Genomic DNA, 5150 nt, shown 5'->3' with positions numbered 1-5150 from the left:
ATAAATAATAAATAAAAGGTTGAAAACCTGTCTGAGATCTTTCAACATTTTATAGATCTTCAAAGAGCAGTATTTTCTTTTCTTTCCTTTTTTTTTTAAGACTCTGTCACCCAGGCTAGAGTACAATGGCGCGATCTTGGTTCACTGCAACCTCCACCCCCTGGATTCAAACGATTCTCCTGCCTCAGCCTCCTGAGTAGCTGCGATTACAGGCACCCACCACCACACCTGGCTAATTTTTTTTTGTATTTTTGGTATAGACAGGGTCTCACCATATTGGCCAGGCTGGTCTCAAACTGCTGACCTCAGGTGATCCGCCTACCTCGGCCTCCCAAAGTGCTAGGATTACAGGCGTGAGCCACCGCGCCCGGCCAATATTTTCATTAAATAAGTTGCATAACTTACAGGAACTTCAGAGAAGCAGTATGTAGATTAGAATGATCATGAATTAGGGGTGAAACACACTTAGATGAAGTAATTTTACCTTTTGAAGCCTCAGCTTCCTCATCTGCAAATTGGAGATAATAACCATATTCCTCAGAGGTTTTCTGTGAAGTTCAGATGAGTTAACCAAATAAAGCATCAATGTTAGTGTCTCTGCTCTCTCTTTGATAAAATATTTGTCCTATAGAATTTCCTCTTTAGAAAATATTTACATTCCCGTCAACAAAACAGTGCCAGTGTTAGAGTTGCCTATGTTGTCTGCTTGATAGAAATTGTCTGACTCAATAAAATTAATATAGGATATTTATTAAAATGTGATTCCACCTAAAGATCGATGCTCTATTAACAGATATGGCTCTTCCCTGCCTTTTATGACCAAATGGAAACTGCCTTTCTGATATTTTGAAATCTAGTGTTTAACATGGGATGAGTTATTCAGTAAGGAAGTGCTTTTCAATGATGACACATAGTGAAAACAATTAAAGTTGACCCTTGGCAAACATTTATTTACTATTGCTTACTTTATTGTAACAACACAGTATATAATTGTTACTGGTAAAGCTTCCAGTCAACAGCAGGGTTTTTTTGTGTTTTTTTCTTTTTGAGATGGAGTCTCACTCTGTCGCCCAGACTGGAGTGCAGTGGCATGATCTCGGCTCACTGCAACTTCTGCCTCCCAGGTTCAAGCAATTCTCCTGCCTCAGCCTCCCAAGTGGCTGGGACTACAAATGCACACCACCACACCCGGCTAATCTTTGTATATTATAGTAGAGATGAGGTTTCACCATACGGGACAGGCTGGTCTCGAACTCCTGACCTCGTGATCCGCCCGCCTCGGCCACCCAAAGTGCTAGGATTACAGGCATCAGCCAATGTGCCCAGCCAACAGTAGGTTTTTAGTAGTTAAGTTTTTGGGGAGTCAAAAGCTATACATAGGTTTTTGGCTACACGGGGGTTCAGTGGGCCTAACCCGCACATTGTTCATTGGTCAACTGCATTTGTCTGACACCTGTAGATAGGATGGGCACAGCTGCTCTCAGTCAGAGGTATCTGGCCAAAAGGTTTCAACTGCCCTGGGTTTTACCTGCCATATATGCTGCTGAGACCAACGTGTAGCCCATCTGTAACCCAGTCCCAGCACGTCAGCATGCACAGACATGGCAGGGAAGCTCAGCAGTGAGGTATAAGGAACAGCAAAGGAGGCTGCCTTACAGAAATCAGTTTAGGAAGCTAAAAACACACACTGGGAAAAAATGACACATGGGGAAAAGATCAAGTCATTTCTAGCTGCCCTTGGAACTAGACCCTGCAACCTTTGGAACAACTCCAAGTTTCTACTTTCAGGCCCCACATCTTGTCAACAGTGACCTATCATTGTAACTGATTTCATTCCTTAATCTTGCCTTTTCTTTGATTTCATTTCCCCTGCCATCTTAACCATCCCTTGTACTGCTTGGGAGCTGAAAAGCAAGGAAGCCTTACACCCTACTCCACTGCTGGCTTTTGCCTGAAGACACTTGAGTCTCCCAGACCAGGACTAAACTCGGGAAAGTCACGAGAGCAGCTAAAAACAGCTTCGCATGGCTCAGTATTTGAATGGAAAATTCTACAAGGGTGACTGATTTACCCTTCATGAAAACTGTTATGATTTTTCACCAAGGCACGAAGGAGGTTAGGATTGCAACGATCATAGGAATTTGAAGTTCACTTTATTCCTAATAAGGAGAAAACTAGAAAGAGACATATTTATGAATCCTTCAAGGTAAAAACAAAAGAACATGAAACCCTGTCAGACACTCCTAAATTTGTCAAGCTCAGGAACACAAAAGGTAGTATTTAAAGCAGCAGAAATCACTAAGGAAGTTTGGAGTGAGCTGGTTTGATGTGGATTTAAACAAAACTCCTAAGTTTCTAGGTGGTAAAATGTACATAGCACAGACCAATGAGCACCCACAAAAATGGAGACCACAGCCAAGGGACAGCTCTTGTAAAATGGAAAAAAGCCAAAAAAGTAAAAGCAAAAAGCACTAACCAGGACTTCAGCACAAACCCTTCAGCTCATCTTGCAAGAGCTGAGAGGAAAAGGACATAGACTAGAAATACAAGATACAGTTTTCTTAGAAAGGAGGGAGCTGTACCCACTTGATTCTTAAAAAGAGGGATGATGGTTTACATAAAATCGCAGAAAAGGAATCTAATCACAGTAACTACATATTAGGATTAAATTAAATTGCTTTGTTTATTTGTTTATTTATTTTCCCAGGAGCTCTCTGACCATCCTATTTATTTATTTATTTATTTATTTAAGACAGTTTTTGCTCTGTCACCCAGGCTGGGGCTCAGTGGTGCAATCTCAGCTCACTGCAACCTCTGCCTCCCAGTTTCCAGTGATTCTCCTGCCTCAGCCTCCCGAGTAGCTAGGATTACAGGTGCCTGCCACCACGACCAGCTAATTTTTTGTATTTTTAGTGGAGACGGGGTTTCACCATGTTGGCCAGACTGCTCTCGAACTCCTGACCTCAGGTGATCTGCCTGCCTCCACCTCCCAAAATGCTGGACTACAGGCATGAGCCACTGTGCCCGGCCCCATTAATTAATTAATTTAATGTTTTATTTTATTGTGTTTTATTTTATTTTATTTATTTATGAGATAGAGTCTCACTCTGTCACCCAGGCTGGAGTGCAGTAGGCTGATCTCAGTTCACTGCAACCTCCGACTCCCAGGTTCAAGCAATTCTCTACCTCAGCCTCCCGAGTAGTTATGATTACAGGAGCCTGCCACCACACCTGGCTAATTTTTTTGCACTTTTAGTAGAGATGGGGTTTCACCAAGTTAGCCAGACTGGTCTTGAACTTCTGACCTCATGATCCACCTGACTCAGCCTTCCAAAGTGTTGGGATTACAGGGCTGAGCCACCACGCCCAGCCTATTTTATTTTATGAGATGGAGTCTTGCTGTCGCCCAGGCTGGAATGCAGTGACGTGATCTCGGCTCACTGCAACCTCCGCCTCCTGGGTTCCCGCAATTCTCCTGCCTCAGCCTCCCAAGTAGCTGGGATTACAGGCGCATACCACCACGCCTGGCTAATTTTTGTATTTTTACTAGAGACGGGGTTTCACCGTATTGGCCAGGTTGGTCTCGATCTCCTGACCTCAGGTGATCCGCCCACCTCAGCCTCCCAAAGTTCTGGGATTACAGGCATGAGCCACCAGGCCCGGCCCATTTATTTATTTTTTAAATGAGTCTTAGCTATTTTCTTGGTCACAGGATTTAGGAGTTACAGACCTAAACTAACGTTTTGTCCATATAGTGTGTCCTTAATTCAATGTCAGACAATTTCATCTCCTAATAGACCCCATTTAAAATTCAAATGTGATCATCTTGACACTGACACTTACTAGCTGGGTGTCCTTGGGCAAGTAATACAAACTCCATATCTCAGTGTCCTCAGCGATTGCAACAATCTTAATTCAAAGAAATAATGTCCAAAGGGCACTTAGTCCTCTTCTAAGAAGATATATCAAAGGCCAACAAGTACATGATGTCCAACATCATTGTTAATTAGGGACATGCTAATCAGAACTATAAGAGGATACCACTTCACACTCACTAGAAGGGCTAAACTAAAAAAGCTAGATAATAACAAGTATTGGCAAGGATATGAGAAAATTGAAACCCTCATACACTGCAGGTGGGCATGCAAGATGCTGCAACCCATTGGAAACCAGTTTAGCAGTTCCTTAAAATGTTAAGTATAGAATTAACATAGGGGGCTGGGCGCTGTGGTTCACACCTGTAATCCCAGAACCTTGGGAGGCTGAGGCAGCCGGATCATTTGAGATAAGGAGTTCAAGACCAACCTGAACAACATGACAAAACCCCGTCTCTACTAAAAATACAAACAAATTAGCTGGATGTGGTGGTGTGTTCCTGTAGTCCCAGCTACTTGGGAGGCTGAGGCACGAGAATTGCTTGTGAGGCAGAGGTTGCAGTGAGCCAAGATGGCACTACCACACTTCGGCCTGGCGACAGAGTGAAACTCTGTCTCAATTTAAAAAAAAAAAAAGGCCGGGCGTGGTGGCTCATGCCTGTAATCCCAGCAATTTGGGAGGCTGAGGCCGGTGGATCACTTGAGGTCAGGAGTTCGAGACCAGCCTAGCCAACACAGTGAAACCCTGTCTCTACTAAAAATACAAAAATTATCCAGGCATGGTGGCACATGCCTGTAATCCCAGCTACTTGGGAGGCTGAGGCAGGAGAATCGCTTCAACCTGGGAGGTGGAGGTTGCAGTGAGCCGAGATCGTGGCGTTACACTCGAGCCTGGGCGACAAGAGTGAAACGCTGTCTCAAAATTAAAAAAAAAAAAAAAGAATTAACATAGGGACCAGCAGTTTCACTCTTGGTGTCTACCCAGGAGAAATGAAAACATGTGTCCCCACTTGTTCAGGAATGTTCACAGCATCATTCTTCACACAAGCCAAAAGTAGAAACAACCCAAATGTCCATCAATGGATGAAAAAATAAACGTGGTATATCCATACAATGGAACAGCATCCATTTCTACAAAAAGAGAAGTACTGATTCACGCTATAACACGGATGAATCTCAAAAACATGGAGTAAGTAAAAGGAACCACGCATGAAAGAACACGTATTGTATGATTCAGTTAATATGAAATGTCCAGAAAAGGCAAATCCAAAGAGC

The 5150-nt window shown here is 43.2% G+C and overlaps 1 protein-coding gene across 2 annotated transcripts in view; it reads right to left on the bottom strand.

Annotated features, from left to right (window-relative positions):
- The window catches only part of GCNT2 (glucosaminyl (N-acetyl) transferase 2 (I blood group)), a 116140-nt gene that overhangs the window by 89279 nt on the left and 21711 nt on the right, over positions 1-5150 (bottom strand). The gene's annotated exons all lie outside the window — the stretch shown is intronic.

The sequence above is a fragment of the Trachypithecus francoisi genome, unplaced genomic scaffold (assembly GCF_009764315.1).
Source record: "Trachypithecus francoisi isolate TF-2019V2 unplaced genomic scaffold, Tfra_2.0 Lachesis_group10, whole genome shotgun sequence".
Lineage (NCBI taxonomy): Eukaryota > Metazoa > Chordata > Mammalia > Primates > Cercopithecidae > Trachypithecus > Trachypithecus francoisi.
Note: the sequence above shows the minus strand (reverse complement) of the source record. Positions and strands in the feature narration are given on the sequence as shown.